Source organism: Aedes aegypti, chromosome 1 (genome assembly GCF_002204515.2).
Source record: "Aedes aegypti strain LVP_AGWG chromosome 1, AaegL5.0 Primary Assembly, whole genome shotgun sequence".
NCBI lineage: Eukaryota > Metazoa > Arthropoda > Insecta > Diptera > Culicidae > Aedes > Aedes aegypti.
In genome coordinates this window covers 44832938-44850832 of record NC_035107.1, presented here as the reverse complement: position 1 = coordinate 44850832, position 17895 = coordinate 44832938, and the positions used below count along the sequence as shown (strand labels likewise).

The window sequence follows — 17895 nt, the reverse complement described above, 5'->3', positions numbered from 1 at the left end:
ACTACCGGGCGACTGCCGAGCAACTCGGATCAACCACACTATCGGACTATCGGAGACAGAGAAGGGGTTGTTTGTTGTACGGCAAGTGCACACGTTATCCATTTATGCGTGTTTGTCGTACATACAATGTCACGTAGAGAAACACCCGATCTAGCTCGACGTTTGCATGACTAATAAGCGGGTGCGTATTGTGTGAAGGGAGACTCGATTTAATAAGCGGTTGTCGCGAGTTGAAGTTTTTTGATTAATTATCCATACGTAAAAGTTTGAAATCGTTTTCACAACTGGTTACAATGTTCGAATGATGGTTTCTGTCACCAGATGCCATTGTTCTTCGATTCAAGTGAAGAAGCAAAGGCGAATCGTGGTCAGTATTTCCGAATTCGGTGGATTTATGCAGAAGATTTTGAAGCTCATTAGGAGAATCAAAGTTTTCTCCTCCTTAGTATCTTGAAGAAGAATTCGAGCCCTAGGATCGAAACGTCGTCTATGAACTAATTTTATCATAACTTTCCAAGTTGTCACAATCACAATCCAGAGGAGAGTTTTGTTCAGGATTCTGAAGAGAATATTAATCAGGATTCTACAGAGAATCCTAATCAGGATTCTAAACAGAATCCTAATCGGAATTCTGATGAGAATCCCAATCAGGATTCTGAAGAGAATCCTAATCAGGATTCTGAAGAGAATCCTGTTCAGGATTCTGAATAGAATCCTGTTCAGGATTCTGAATAGAATCCTGTTCCGGATTCTGAGGAGAATCCTGTTCAGGATTCTGAGGAGAATTTTGTTCAGGATTCTAAGAAGAATCCTGTTCAGGATTCTAAGGAGAATCCTGTTCAGGATTCTAAGGAGAATCCTGTTCAGGATTCTAAGGAGAATCCTGTTCAGGATTCTAAAGAGAAATATAGTCAAGAGTTACTCACCAGGTACAATACGAATAGATTCAGTGAAGGAAATCTCACACAGTATCTCTCCCTGGGTTTAGTAAAAATTTTCTTTGAAAAATACGATTGACAACTCTAGAATAATTTTAGAAGAAAATCTTGAAGAAGCTGCTGGGAGTTTTTTAGAGGTTTTTGGGGAAACTCTAGTGGCAACCTTTGAATGAACTTCTGATGTACCACTGGGGAATTATTGTTAGTATTTTAAGGATTTACTAAAACTCTTTTTGGAAAAGTTTTTGATTTTTTATTGATTCAAGAAGCGAACACTAAATGAACTCTTAGAGGCATTCTCAGAGGTATCTATGGACTTACGATTGAATTAACCATTGAGCTAATCCTTGAGAACATTTCATGACAACCTCCTGACAAATTTCACAGGGAAGGAATCCGGCAGATGTTGGAAGGTTCATGGGAAAAATATCTGAAATATTGTCTGCAAAAACAACCTGGCGATATCTCAAAACAAATACTGAACGTCAGAGTTTCTGATGATCATCTATCTTCTGTCTATATAAAACAACTGGAATGGTGTTTGTATGTCACGAATTGACTCGAGAACGGGCTATCGGATTAAGAAAATTCACTCATAGTTAGGATCCGGATGTGCTCCAACGAGTTTGTGAACATACAAATCTCAGGATATTCACAGAGAATGTCGAAAAAACGAAAGTGAACGAATCTGTCATGTTATATGTATTTATCATGACGTTTTTCAACGGTCTACTTGAAGGCAAGACGAAGTATGCCGGGACCACTAGTTTTCAAATAATAATGAAAAATTCCTAGATAAATCTCTGCACCAATATTGAGATTTTATCATGAGGAATTGCTGATGGATTTTAAAGGAATCTTCAATAAATCATTTTCGGGATGCCTGTAAAAATTCTGGAGTGTCTTCCATAATTCCTCCAGAGATTCTTTCACAAATATCTCAGGCAAGTTCTTAGTCCGCCAGCGATTGATCAAGAAGTTCTTTCATCGATTTCACTACAGTTTGGTCCAAGATTTTTATTGGGATCAACTTCAGAAATTCAAGCAGTAATTTCTCCAGAGTTACCTTCACTGATTTCCTAAAAATTCATTTCAAATTGTCATTCAGAAGTTTCACCAGGGAATCGTCAACGATATTTGTTTGAAATTATTGGAGAAAAATCCTGGAGGTATCTCCAAAAAAAATCTTATTGTTATATTGATTAAATTTCTGTAGAAATTCATGATGAATTCTTGCAAGAACTTCTGAAAAAAACTCCTCGACTCCTGAGAAGTCTTGGAAGATTTTTTTTTAGATAAGTTGAGATTTGTGTAGGAATACTTGGAGTAATTACTAAAATAATTTCTGTAGTAATTAATGGAGTGAAACTTTAAATAAAATCATGGAATTTTACTTGAGAAAAGAGCTTAAGAAATGTTAGAAGCAAACCCTGGATGAGATAGAATTTTGGAAAAAAAGATTTATCAATTGAATTTTGAGAAAATTGGGAATATCTCAACAACTTATCGCTCTCTGGAACAATCATGAGCCACCTCACATCATGAGAGTCAGTTAAGCATCTTCTACACGATAAAACCCACATAAACGAGCACCAAACCGGGGGAAGTTCATTGCAAAATTCAGGAATCTAAAGAGGATTATGAGAAGAATTCTGTTCTGGATTCTGAGGCGAATCCTACTCAAGATTCTGAGGAGAATCCTGCTCAGAGTTCTGAGGAGAATCCTGCTCAGAACTCCAAAGAGAATCCTGATCAGGATTCTGAGCAGTATCCTGTTCAGGATTCTGAGGAGAATCGTTTTCAGGATTCTGAGGAGAATCTTGTTCAGGGTTCTGAGGAGCATCCTGTTCAAAATTCTGAGGAGTATCTTGTTTAGGAATCTAAGGAGAATCGTGTTCAGGATTCTGAGGAGAATCCTGCTCAGGGTTCTGAGGAGAATCCTGCTCAGGGTTCCAAAAAGAATCCTGTTCAGAATTCTGAGAAGAATCCTACTCAGGATTCCGAGGAGAATCCTACTCAGGATTCTGAGGAGTATCTTGTTCAGGATTCTGAGGAGAATCGTTTTCAGGATTCTGAGGAGAATCCTGTTCAGGATTCTGAGAAGCATCCTGTTTAGGATTCTGAGAAGAATCCTGCTCAGGATTCTGAGGAGAATGCTGCTGGGGATTTTGAGGAGAATCCTGCTCAGGATTCTGAGGAGAATCTTGCTCAGGATCCCGAGGAGAATCCTGCTCAGGGTTCTGAGGAGTATCCTGTTCAGGATTCTGAGATGAATCCTTTTCAGGATTCTGAGATGAATCCTTTTTAGGATTTTTAGGAGAATCCTGTTTTGGATTCTGAGGAGAATCCTACTCAAGATTCTGAGGAGAATCCTGTTCAGAATTCTGAGGAGAATCCTGCTCAGGGTTCTGAGGAGAATCCTGCTCAGGGTTCTGAGGAGAATCCTGCTCGGAATTCTGAGGAGAATTTTGCTGATTCTTAGGAGTATCCTGTTCAGGATTCTGAGATGAATCCTTTTAAGGATTCTTAGGAGAATCCTGTTTTGGATTCTAAGGAGAATCATACTCAAGATTCTGAGGAGAATCCTGCTCAGGGTTCTGAGGAGTATCTTGCTCAAGATTCCGAAGAGAATCCTGTTCAGAATTCTGAGAAGAATCCTGCTCAGGGTTCTGAGGAGTATCCTGTTGAGGATTCTGAGATGAATGCTTTTCAGGATTCTGAGATGAATCCTTTTCAGGATTTTTAGGAGAATCCTGTTTTGGATTCTGAGGAGAATCCTACTCAAGATTCTGAGGAGAATCCTACTCAAGATTCTGAGGAGAATCCTGTTCAGAATTCTGAGGAGAATCCTGCTCAGGGTTCTGAGGAGAATCCTGCTCAAGGTTCTGAGGAGAATCCTGCTCGGAATTCTGAGGAGAATTTTGCTGATTCTTAGGAGTATCCTGTTCAGGATTCTGAGATGAATCCTTTTAAGGATTCTTAGGAGAATCCTGCTCAGGCTTCCAATGAGAATCCTGCTTAGGGTTCCAAAAAGAATCCTGCTCAGAATTCTGAGAAGAATCCTACTCAGGATTCCGAGGAGAATCCTACTCAGGATTCTGAGGAGTATCCTGTTCAGGATTCTTAGGAGCATCCTGTTCAGGATTCTGAGGAGAATCCTGCTCAAGGTTTTGAGGAGAATCCTGCTCAGGGTTCTGAAGAGAATCCTGTTCAGGATTCTGAAGAGAATTCACTCAGGGTTCTGAGGAGAATCCTGCTGAGGATTTTGAGGAGAATCCTGCTCAGAATTCTGAGGAGAATCTTGCTCAGGATCCCGAGGAGATTCCTGCTCAGGATTCTGAGGAGTATGCTGTTCAGGATTCTGAGGAGAATCGTTTTCAGGATTCTGAGGAGCATCCTGTTCAGGATTCTGAGGAGAATCCTGCTCAGGGTTCTGAGGAGAATCCTGCTCAGAGTTCTGAGGGGAATCTTGCTGAGGATCCTTTTCAGGATTCTGAGCAGGATTCTGAGGAATATCCTGTTCAGGATTCTGAGGAGAATAGTTTTCAGGATTCTGAGGAGAATCTTGCTGAGGATTTTGAGGAGAATCCTGCTTAGAATTCTGAGGAGAATCTTGCTCAGGATCCCGAGGAGATTCCTGCTCAGGATCCCGAGGAGAATCCTGCTCAGGATTCTGAGGAGTATCCTGTTCAGGATTCTGATATGAATCCTTTTCAGGATTCTGAGGAGAATCCTGCTCAGAATCCTGAGGAGAATCTTGCTCAGGATTTCGAGGAGAATCCTGCTCAGGATTCTGAGGAGTATCCTGTTCAGAATTTTGAGGAGAATCGTTTTCAGGATTCTGAGAAGAATCCTGCTCAGGATTCTGAGGAGCATCCTGTTCAGGATTCTGAGGAGAATCCTGCTCAGGGTTCTGAGGAGAATCCTGCTAAGGATTATGAGGAGAATCCTGCTCGGAATTCTGAGGAGAATTTTGCTCAGGATTCCGAGGAGAATCCTGCTCAGGATTCTGAGGAGTATCCTGTTCAGGATTCTGAGATGAATCCTTTTCAGGATTCTGAAATAATCCTGTTTAGGATTCTTAGGAGAATCCTGTTCAGAATTTTGAGGAGAATCGTTTTCAGGATTCTGAGGAGAATCCTGCTCAGGATTCTGAGGAGAATCCTGTTCAGGATTCTGAGGAGAACCCTTTTCAGGATTCTGAAGAGAATCTTGTCCAGGATTCTGAGAAGAATCCTATCCAGGATTCAGAGGAGAATCCTATCCAGGATTATGAGGACAATTTTATCCAGAATTCTGAAAAGAATCCTATTAAGGATTTTGAGGAGAATCCTGTTCAGGATGCTAAAAACAGCCCTGCTTTAGATTCTGAGGAGATTCATCTTCTGGATTCTGAGAAGAAGTTGTTCCGAATTTCTAAAGGAATGTCACTGGGATATTTTTCCAACCTAAACGATTTCTTCAGGAATTGATTCAGCGACTTCCTAGGAGCTATATTTTTCAGGATTCCACCATGAATGCAGTCAAAAATTACTCAAGGGACACATTAGGAATACATCCAGAGAAGGAAATAACTCAATCTATCTCTTCTGGGATTTCATATTATGTTTCTTCAAAAATATCTGTTAAAAATTCTAGATTAATTTGCGAAAAAAATTATGAGGAAGCCTTAAGTTTTTTTTTATAAGGATTCTTGGAAAATTTTGGGGATTTCTGTAGGTATGCTTGAAGATTCACAAGAGAAGCCTCTGGGGAAATTACTGGAAGTACTTTGGAGGAGTTATTTAAACTAGCCTTGAAAAGATTGTTGAATATTGGGTTGAAATATCCAAGAAGTGACTACTCAATGAACTCTCTAAGTTATGCTCAGAGGTATCTTTGAACTAACGGTTGGAAAATGAATGTTTAAAGCAGCGTATCAATGAACTAACTGAATCTCATTCAAAACTAACCAGTTTTGTCCATAAGTTGGAAGCGAATGTAGATAAATCTGACCGCAAAGCTATTTCAAAAAATGCTGTCCTGCTAGGGCTCCCATATATACCAAATGAAAACGTTTTAGCTACTGTCCATAATACTATCGCTCAAGTCGGAGCGCAAATAGAACAAGACTCGATAGTATCAGCCACTAGGTTGTTGTCAGCAATAAATCTAATGTGATGATTCCAATACAAATCGAATTCAAAGATGTGAGTGTTAAAGAAATGGTTCTGTCCAAGAAAAGAGAGTTTGGTAAAATTGTGTCAACTAACATTAATGAAAACTTTTTAGTCAATGGAAAACCAACGACAGTTAGTATTAGGGACGAATGGACTCCCCTTTCATTGGAGCTTCTTCGTAAAATGCGTGAGTCCCAGGAATTACTGAAAATTAAGTTTGTTTGGCCTGGAAGAGGCGGAGGGATACTTGTTAAAAAGCATGAAGATTCGAAACCCGATGTAATCAAAACTAGAGATGATTCGAACCGTATTATGAATGCTTACTCGGTCGCTATGAACCAATCACCATCACCAAAGAGAAAGAAGAATGTTTATTAGTTTGTTCCATCATCAATTTCAATGTAACAGTAGTCTTATGCGTGTATGTTTATGTCTCAATATAAATTTTAGTAATGGATAAGTCTTTAAATTATTATCATAACCATATTGATGAGTTCAATGTGTCTTGTGGAAGAAACTCTTCGAAATATTTGCGTGTTTTACAGTGGAATGTCCGTGGAATAAATGATATGAGTAAGTTTGATAATATTTTGTTGTCTATTGATCATTTTGTGGTCCCCATTGACGTTATAATACTGGGAGAAACGTGGATCAAAGCCGATAATACTGGATTATATAAAATAAATGGTTACAATAGCATTTTTTCTAGTCGAGGAAATTCGTCAGGTGGATTGGCTGTGTATATTAGAGACACCATAAAATATAATATTCTTGAAAATCTATCTAGTGGAGGATTCCATCATATATCTGTTGAACTTCAAATTAATGGGGAAAAGTATGAAATTCATGGTGTTTATCGCCCACCATCATTTGACTTCAATGTGTTTTATGAATTCATTGAATGCTGGCTTAATAAGAGTACAAGTCACCCCTGTTTCATCTTTGGCGATGTTAATGTACCTGTTAACCTAATAAATAACAATGTTGTTCTTAAATACAAATATCTTTTGCAATCTTATAACTTTTTATGTTCAAATTCATTTGTTACCAGACCAGCCAGTTCCAATGTTCTTGACCATGTTATATGTAAAATGTCTGATGCCCATCGCTTATATAACCATACTATTTTAAATGATGTTAGTGATCATTCTCTCATATTGCCAGAATTTGGTTTACGTTTCCTTTCAGATAGAGTTGTGCTGTCGAAAAACATAGTTAATCACGATAAACTGCATAGAGATTTCAAGTCTTTTATCGATACCATCGGAGTTATAGACATTGTTGACAATTGTTTGAGTAATATTATTGCTAAATATAATACGCTCTTGAAAAACTGTACTAGAACAATGTCCAAAACGGTTAATATTAAAGGTACGCATTGTCCTTGGATGAATTTAGAATTGTGGTCTTTGATCAAACTTAAAAACAACTATTTGAAAAAGTGTCGTAAATATCCAAATGATTCTCACCTAGCCGAACTTCTAAAACATATATCGAGCAAATTAGATGTCGCTAAAAAGCAAACGAAAAAGAGGTATTATGAGAACTTGTTGAATAACACCACCCATTCAAAATTATGGAAAAATATCAACTCTATCTTAGGAAAATCGAAAACCAATACCGAATTGACACTAAATGTGAATGGTCAATACACTTCTGATGCAAAAATGGTATGCGAAGCCTTTAATGAGCATTTTTCAACAGTTGGCTGTAAATTGGCCCAACAAATTCCATCTACACTTGAAAACCCATTGCAGTACATAAATCCGATTTCGGAATCATGTTTTCTACAGCCTGCTTCTATAAATGAGGTTACACTTCTTATCAACGACTTGAATTCGAACAAAAGTTCCGGCCCAGATTGCATACCGGCAAAAATAATCAAAAACAATGTTGTAGCCTTTTCTCGTATACTTACTGATTCTTTTAACTTAATAATTGAAACAGGTTTATATCCTGAATGCCTCAAGGTTGCTAAAGTCATACCAATTTTTAAATCAGGAGATCGCTGTTTAGCAGATAATTATCGGCCTATATCCACTTTATCTGTTTTTAACAAAATATTTGAAAAGCTTTTGGTGACACGTTTAATGAAGTTTTTCGACAGGAATAATGTATTATACAGCATGCAATACGGGTTTCGCTCTGGGTTTACCCTATTATAAATCCCGAACTAATAACAACAAATATGTGTGAAGATCTGCGTTTACTTCAAAGTTATTTTGCCTGCAATCTCCTTTCTTTGAACCTGAAAAAAAAACAAAGTATATGATTTTCAGATTACCAAGAAAAGCTCAACCGAATACACCTAGCCTTATTATTGATACTGCTACTATCGAAAAAGTTGATTCCTTTAAATATTTGGGTCTTACCCTTGATTGCACATTATCTTGTTATCAACATATTAAAACGGTCCGCAATAAAATTTCAGCAATGTGTGGAGTCCTTAAACGAGTAGTATCCTACCTTCCACGCAAAGCTTTACTTCTGTTTTATTATGCCCATATTCATTCTCATCTGAATTATCTTACTCTCTCATGGGGTAGAGCATGCAAATCTAAGCTAAAAAAACTTCAAACCCTTCAAAATCGCTGCCTCAAAATTATCTTCAATTTACCAATCCTGTTTTCAACTGTCCGTTTGTATATTGAGCTACCCCATCGCGCTTTACCAATTTTAGGAATCTGCGAACAGCAAACGCTGCAAATGGTTCATAATGTTCTCCACAATCCGTTATTACATCATAACATAACCCTCAACATTGCTTCTCGTATTCATAATACTAGACAATTTAATACTCTCTCTCGATCTAGAGCGCATTCCAATTTTGGTCAAAAACGTTTTTCCTTCCTTGGTCCTTCGAAATATAACGTCTTACCTAGACATCTCCAACAAATTACTAACAGCTTTTCCTTCAAAACTAACCTTAAAGAATTCCTGCGGCGAAGAATTCCACATTTACTTATTTGAATTGAAACTATGTCGTTAAAACAAAAGATTGTTAATCGTCTCCAAACAATTAGTTTAACTGTTTAATAATAATAATAATTCGTATATATTTATAATTTCGTATTTGTAGTGTAAAATTTTCTTTTTCATATGTGCTTCTTTAAAAGGATTTACAATCCACTAGAACCACTTAGCTTAGTTATTTTGTTTCAAACTCCCTGTTGTTGTCATTTTTGATTATTCTCAGCCTCTTATAAATATTTGTTTTCTTAATTTAGTGTTGCCTGTGGCTGAGAATTGAGTGTCCATTACCAGGGGGCTCGTCATGAGCTTTTTGGTATGGAGGAGAGCGGAGGGTCACTCAAAAAAAAAAAAAACTCAGCCAATCGACTAAAATTTATATGCAGATAATCACTTGGCGTAGTTAACGTCATGCGGTCGTGTCTTGAATACAACCCCCTCTGATTTTTTTTTGATATGTTGAGATCTGTGTAGGAATGATAAAAGTAATTACTCAAATGATTTCTGAAGTAATTAATGAAGTGAAACTTTACATACTCTTTTTTTAATATATTGGTCTAATAAGCGAGAGAAATAATTTGTATCATCGCTCTCTCTTTGGGGCTCTCGTTCGCTGCTGTTATTTATTAAGCTTGCTGAAACTTGCGAAACATTGCCGATCATAGACCATCATAGACGAAATCAAATGATTACGAATTCTGCTTGGTCAGTCACTGATCGAATTTATTTAAGAATTCCTGGAAGAGTTTGCTGAAATAATTCCTGAAGGAATTTTTCGGAGCAATTGTTTAGAGGAACCACTGATAAACTCTTGAAGGAACACATATAAAAATGGCTGGAAAACTCCAAGAGGAATTCTCGTAAGGTTTCTTCTCGATTTATTTCAAGACTGTGGAATAAATTTTCGGGGGCTTTTTGGACGATCTCTTGTAGGAATATTTGGAATATCTGTTAGAGTAACTTCTGGAGCATTCGGTAGATGAATCAGTGGAAAAATCTCCGAAAAATGAGCTAGTTGCGATAGGATTTTCGAGAGCAAACTATTGAGTTATTTTTCTAGGCATCCCCTGAAACATCTTGCAAGAAATTTTAGGGCGAAGTTTTTAGGGCTATTAGTGAGAATTTTTGGAGGAATGTCAGGAGGAGTCTCCGAAAGTTCTGCATAGAAGAAATCTCTATTTCAGGATATTTTTGTCAAATTGGCCTTCCGGACACCTGGTTTCCTCCGGGAAGTCAAGATTTTACGAATCAAGTATTTTGGAGACTGTTTCAATTGTTTTTGGTTACATTGGGCACATTCTGGAAGTCTTCCAGTACCAGGTCTGGTGCGTTGTCCAATTTGGTTGTTATAATGATGATGGCTAATTCTCATTGTTAGAAATATAATTTCAGCTGGTTCCGATATCTTGAGTTGAGAGCAACGTCCCATGCACCCGTGACAAAACGACCTTGATAAATCTCTAATCCCCCCTGATAACAAGCAAAATGTTGGAGCAAATGACGCTTAGCCAAAAAAAATCGTAATCAAAAACCCCAATCCTGCACTTTGATTTCTTGTTGCAATAGCCCGATCGATAAGATTAGGCTTCCCCATACTCTTGCAACTGTATCTGCGTTCGCCCTTATCGCTCCATGACGTGGAGCTTCCCAACATGCACATAGTGGCAGGGTTGCCACATGTACAAATTTTGTCTGTATTCTTCAGAATTTCTTTTTGTGACCAATAGTCTGTATAGAGATATTTTTGTAGCAGATTTTTCGAAAGAACAGAATACAGATATTCTGTAAATATAGATTTAAAATACAAATATGTTGCTCTAAGAAACAGAGATACAGTTTTTAATTTGGCAACCCTACACAAAGGGAAGGAGGTCGACAACGTGTGAGGAAAATCAATATGGTCGTCGCGACAGCTGACTGTCAAAAAAAACTTGCACGGCCTACTTCTCGTCGCCAACCCGAGGAGGCCTCCACGACGAACATCAACTGTCAAAACACCGCCCTAATCCATCTTGATGATTATGACCCGAAGCCATCTATTCGATCCGAACTCACATTTTCACTTGGAATTTGCCACTTGAATGTTCCGAGGTTAAAACTGCAGCAGCTGGTCCCGATTTTCACGTATCCTTATTTTTCCGGAACCACACCATCCAAAGCGGCCATGTTTTCTCACACTTGGACACAGCCTACTTTGCCGTCTGCGTAGTTGTTGTTTTTGTTTTGATCGATCCAATTTTTCCAATTCGGGGTTTTTTTTGGAACTATTCCGAATTGATTGAACGCAATTTAGCCGAATCCTCGCGAAAATCCGATTATTTACCACCAGAATCCCCTTTCTTGGGAAAAATCCTATAAAGTCGGATGAAATCTGTCCTGTCAGAGGCGAAATCCGAGTCGAAACTAATGCGGTAACTGTGTCGTCGCCGTCGTCGCTCCTGCCGAAGTTCCTCCGAACGGAACTGCGCCTGCTCCTTAGCCCACAACAATCGCAAATCGAGCTCAATAGGCCAGGGGAAGTGGTTCACCTAGAGTGAATTTCTGTCAAAGAAAAAGTAGATTTTGTATGAGATTTGACAGAAAAATGAATGACAAGTTCATCCACTTCTCCTGGCCTATTATTCAAGTGTCTTCTCCCTTTCGGGTGTCCGTCCGTCCGTCTGCGAGCGAGATAACAAGGGGATGAGTCACACGCACCCTTCTTCCTTCTATTCGTCGGGTGCTTGTTTTGGTTTGCGTCGTCGTGTCGTCAGAAGGAAGGATGGAAGCAAAACAATGATGGTGATAGCGACGTGTCGGTCGTCGGACGGAAGGACAGGGGGATTTCGGGAATGTTCGGCTGTCCTCAACGCGACACGGAAGTCGGAAAAAGGATGTGAGACGGTGCGAATAACTGCGCAGGTGCGTGGCGAAGCAGGTTGGTGACAGATGTGTCAAGCGGGTCGATGACAGTTGTGTGTCGTGCTCCTTTTTCACCATAAATAGGGTTCAAAAGCATTCGAGGCAATAGAATCCTAAGATCCTATCTCAATTTTTGTACCAAACGCTTCAGCTTACGTCAGAATCACAGGTTTACTCAATTTACTAATGTTTTGTACTAGCTCAAGTCAAAGTGTTTCCAAGAATATGGTATTTTGTTGTAATAAAAGCTACAGTGAACAGGATTCAACTTAGAATCCCAAACAGGAATATCCATAGAATCCTGAAGAGGATTCTCCTTAAATTCCTGAACAGGATTCTCCTCAGAATCCTGAACAGAATTCTATTCAGAATCTTGAACAGAATTCTCCTCAAAATCTTGAACAGAATTCTCCTCAGAATCTCCAGAATCTACACTGGAATGCCAGAACCCTCACTGGAATACCAGCATCCACATATCAATACCAAAATCTCCTTGGAATCTTGAACAGGATTCTCCTCAGAATCTTGAACAGGATTCTACTCAGAGTCCCGAACAGAATTCTCCTTAGAATCTTGAACAGGCTTTTCCTAAGAATCCTGAAGAGAATTCTCCCTAGAATCCTGAACATGATTCTCCTTGGAATCCTAACAGCATTCTCCATGGAATCCTATACAGTATTGTCCTTGGAATTCTGAACAGGATTCTCCTTGGAATCCTGAACAGAATTCTCCTTTGAATCCTGAACCGGATTCTCTTCGGAATCCTAAAAAGGATTCTTCTTAGAATTCTGAAGAGGATTCTTCTCAGAATCCTGAAGAGGATTCTCCTCAGAATCTTGAACAGGATTCTTCTTGGAATCCTGAACAGAGTTCTCCTCAAAATTTTGAACAGGATTCTCCTAAGAATCTTTAACAGGTTTCTTTTCAGAATCCTGAACAGGATTCTCTTCAGAATCCTGAACAGGATTCTCTTCAGAATCCTGAACAGGATTCTCTTCAGAATCCTGAATAGGATTCTCCTCAGAATCCTGGACAGGATTTTCTTCAGAATCTTCAAGAGAATCTCCAAGATCTACACTGGAATGCCAGAACCCTCACCTGAACAGGATTCTCCTTGGAATCTTGAACAGGATTTTCCTCAGAATCCTGAACAGGATTCTTCTTGGAATCCTGAACAGGGTTCTCCTCTGAATTCTGAACAGGATTCTCTTCAGAATCCTGAACATGATTCTCTTCAGAATCCTGAACATGATTCTCTTCAGAATCCTGAACATGATTCTCTTCAGAATCCTGAACATGATTCTCTTCAGAATCCTGAACAGGATTCTCTTCAGAATCCTGAACAGGATTCTCTCCAGAATCCTGAACAGGATTCTCTCCAGAATCCTGAACAGGATTCTCTCCAGAATCCTGAACAGGATTCTCTCCAAAATCCTAAACAGAATTCTCTTCAGAATCCTGAACAGAAATCTCTTCAGAATCCTGAACAGAATACTCTTCAGAATCCTGAACAGGATTCTCCTCAGAATCCTGAACAGGATTCTCCTCAGAATCCTGAACAGGATTCTCCTCAGAATCCTGGACAGGATTCTCTTCAGAATCTTCAAGAGAATCACACTGGAATGCCAGAACCCTCACCTGAACAGGATTCTCCTTGGAATCTTAAACAGGATTTTCCTCAGAATCCTGAACAGGATTCTTCTTGGAATCCTGAACAGGGTTCTCCTCTGAATTCTGAACAGGATTCTCTTCAGAATCCTGAACATGATTCTCTTCAGAATCCTGAACATGATTCTCTTCAGAATCCTGAACAGGATTCTCTTCAGAATCCTGAACAGGGTTCTCCTCTGAATTCTGAACAGGATTCTCTCCAGAATCCTGAACAGGATTCTCTCCAGAATCCTGAACAGGATTCTCTCCAAAATCCTAAACAGAATTCTCTTCAGAATCCTGAACAGAAATCTCTTCAGAATCCTGAACAGAATACTCTTCAGAATCCTGAACAGGATTCTCCTCAGAATCCTGAACAGGATTCTCCTCAGAATCCTGAACAGAATTCTCCTCAGAATCCTGGACAGGATTCTCTTCAGAATCTTCAAGAGAATCACACTGGAATGCCAGAACCCTCACCTGAACAGGATTCTCCTTGGAATCTTAAACAGGATTTTCCTCAGAATCCTGAACAGGATTCTTCTTGGAATCCTGAACAGGGTTCTCCTCTGAATTCTGAACAGGATTCTCTTCAGAATCCTGAACATGATTCTCTTCAGAATCCTGAACATGATTCTCTTCAGAATCCTGAGCAGGATTCTCCTCAGAATCCTGAACAGGATTCTCCTCAGAATCATGCACAGGATTCTCCTAAGAAACCTCTTCAGAATCCTGAACAGGATTCTCTTCAGAATCCTGAACAGGATCCTCTTCAGAATCTTGAACAGGATTCTCTCCAGAATCCTAAACAGAATTCTCTTCAGAATCCTGAACAGAAATCTCTTCAGAATCCTGAACAGGATTCTCCTCAGAATCCTGAACAGGATTCTCCTCAGAATCCTGAACAGGATTCTCCACAAAAGCCTGAACAGGATTCTCCTCAGAATCCTGAACAGGATTCTCCTCAGAATCCTGAACAGGATTCTCCTCAGAATCCTGAACAGGATTCTCCTCAGAATCCTGAACAGGATTCTCCTCAGAATCCTGAACAGGATTCTCCTCAGAATCCTGAACAGTATTCTCCTCAGAATCCTGAACAGGATTCTCCTCAGAATCCTGAACAGGATTCTCCTCAGAATCCTGAACAGGATTCTCCGCAAAATCCTGAACAGGATTCTCCGCAAAATCCTGAACAGGATTCTCCGCAGAATCCTGAACAGGATTCTCCGCAGAATCCTGAACAGGATTCTCCGCAGAATCCTGAACAGGATTCTCCGCAGAATCCTGAACAGGATTCTCCGCAGAATCCTGAACAGGATTCTCCTCAGAATCTTGAACAGGATTCTCCTCAGAATCCTGAACAGGATTCTCCTCAGAATCCTGAACAGAATTCTCTTCAGAATCCTGAACAGAATTCTCCTCAGAATCCTGAACAGGATTCTCCTCAGAATCCTGAACAGGATTCTCCTAAGAATCCCGAACAGAATTCTCTTTAGAATCCTGAACAGGATTCTCCTCAGAATCCTGAACAGGATTCTCCTCAGAATCCTGAACAGGATACTCCTCAGAATCCTGAGCAGGATTCTCCTATGAATCCTGAAAAAAATTCTCCTCAGAATCCTGAACAGGATTTTCCTTAGAATTCTGAATAAGATTTTCCTCAGGATCCTGAACAGGATTCTCTTTCTCAAGAGAATCCTTCTGTGATTTTTGTAAGGAGTTTGTCCACTGATTTTTTTCCAGAAGTTTCTTCAGTAATTTCTCAACATTTTTTTTTCTAGGGACATATTGCCAGCAAATAATTTAGAGATTGTTTTGAAAGCGCATTTAGGTACTCCAGAAATTTCACCACAGATTCAACCAGGAATTCTTCAGAGGATTGTCACAGAGATTCCTCTTGGGTTCTATCAAGGATTCCGCCAGGAATTCCTTCTTAAATTTCGCTAGGGAAAACATTCTTCCGAAAACTCCTCCAAATCCCAAAGGGGCTACTCCAGCGATCCATCAGGGGGTCCTGCAATTTCTCGAGGGGTTCCTCCACAGAATTCCTTCAGAAATTCGTCTGAAAACTCCTCCAGAGATTTCTCTAGGGAAATTTCACCGGTTAAAAATTCAGATTTTTTCAGAAACTCTCCTAGGGATTTCAATAATTCTTTCATAGACTTCACCTTGATATAAATCAACTATATTCTTGAAATTTCTCAAAGGATTCCTTCGAGGATTTCCTCTGGACATCCTCCAAAGTTTCACGAGGGAACCTTACAAGTTTTAAACCTTTTTTTTTTGCCCAGAGGATCTTCGAGGGATTTCTCCAGAAATTTTCCCAGTAATTTCTCCAAAATCCACTTCAAGGATTTTTCGAAGAATTATTCTAAGATCCTTTTGCCAGGAAATAAGAAATATTTTCGAGAACTCCTCCGGAGACTCCAGTAATTCAAAGATTTCTCCAAGAAATAATTTAGATATTTTTCAGAAATGCCACCCAGAATTCCTCCAGGAATTCCTTATGCACAGCATTCCTCAAGAAAATCCTTCAGGGATTTCTCAAGAAATTTCTCTAGGGAAATTCCACCTCGAAATAAAGCAGAGGTTGTTTTGAAAACTCATCCAAAGATTTTACTAATTCATGCAAAGATATTCTCCAAAGATTATTCCAGAGACTCCACTTGGGATTTCTCCAAGAATTGCTCTAGTTCCTCCAAAAATTCCTCCAAGAATTTCATGTGCAGTTTATCCAAAGATTGCTCTCAAGAATTACTCAAAAGGATTCCTCCAAGAATTTGTTCAAGGATTCCCTCAGGAATTCCTCCAAGGGTTCCATCAGGTATTTCTAAACGAATTTCTCTCGTAATATTTCCACAGGTAATAATTTGGAGATATTTTCGTAAATTTCTTCAGGGATTACAGTGATTTGTCCAAGGATTTCATTAAAAGACTTCTTCAAAAAAATAGATATTTCCCTGAATTTTCACTAAAAAAAAGCCTTCAATCATTCTTCAAAGAACTTATAGAGGAATTCCTCCACAGATTGCCTTCAGAAACTCCTACATGGATTTCTCGAAATATTTCACCAGGACTGATGTCTGAACTCATCTTCTAGAAATTTTTTCAATGATTCCTCCAGAGATCCCGTCTAGAATTCTCGATTGGATTCCTCCAGCGTTCCAAAAGGGATTTCTCCAGGAATTCCTTCAAGAATGTGTTCTGGGATTTGCTCAGGAATTAATCTAGAAGCTCCTGCAGGAAGTTTTCAACGAATTTCCACAGGAACATTTCAACAGGAAATGATACAATGATTTTTTTTTCGAAAAGTAGTCCGGAGAATGCAGTAAATCCTTCAGAGAATTTCTCAAAACATTTCACCATGAAATATTTCAGATATTTTCCGAAAAAAGATGCCTCCAGAGATTTTTCCAGGATTCTCGCCACAGATTTCCCCGGGGATTCTTCCAATAAATTCCAGAGATATTCCCCAGGGTTTCCATAAGGGATTGTGAAGCATTTTTTCAGAAATTCCTTCATAGAATTTTTGTAAAACACTTTCAGGAATTTCTCTGGGAAAATTTCATCGCCTAATAATTTACAGATTTTTTCGAAAATGCCTACAGTGATTTCAGTAAATTCTCCGTAGCTTTCCCCTAGACATTTTACAGAAATTTCTTCAAGGATTCCTCCAGAGATTCTTCCAGGAATTATCTGGAATTTTTCAGGGATTCTCTCATGAGTTTCTCCATAACCTGCTTAATAAATTTCTCATGGAGTTTCTCATGGAATTTCCCCAAGATCATTTTGACGGGGAATGAGAGATATTTTCGAGAACTTCTACATGGATTCCAGTATTTCCTTCAAGGATTTCAACAATTAAAAAATAGATATTTTCCAGAAATTGCTCCAGGAATATCATTGGAGACTCCTCCGAAAATTCCACGCCCAGAGTTTCACCAGTAATTCCGTCAGGGATTCTTCCAAGAATCACTCCGTAATATCTCCAAAAGAATCCTTCAATGATTCCTCCAGATAACCGTCTTCATCAGAATTTCTCAATGGTTTTTTTTCAGGAATTCTTCTAAGAATTCATGAAGGAAATGTTAAAAAGAATCTATTAAGAGTTTTTGATTTCTGGGATTATACCTAAAACAGTACTGGAAGATTGTCTGAGGAAATTGCTGGAGATTTCTTGGAAGAATTCTGGGGGCATCTCTGGAGGCATATTTTGAGAAATTACTGTGGAAATCCGAGGGAAAACTTCTAGTAAATTTTCAACAGTGTGAAAAAAT

The 17895-nt window shown here is 38.9% G+C and overlaps 1 protein-coding gene across 4 annotated transcripts in view; it reads right to left on the bottom strand.

The window, feature by feature from the left end:
• The window catches only part of LOC5579004, a 511737-nt gene that overhangs the window by 230950 nt on the left and 262892 nt on the right, over nucleotides 1-17895 (bottom strand). Inside the window, exon 1 of one of the 4 annotated variants that reach the window (XM_021840140.1) lies at nucleotides 11123-11483. The exons of the other annotated variants lie outside the window; for them this stretch is intronic. The gene's annotated coding sequence lies outside the window, so the exon portion shown is untranslated. Of the gene's footprint in view, nucleotides 1-11122; nucleotides 11484-17895 lie in introns of those variants that run through there. 4 annotated transcript variants of the gene reach the window in all.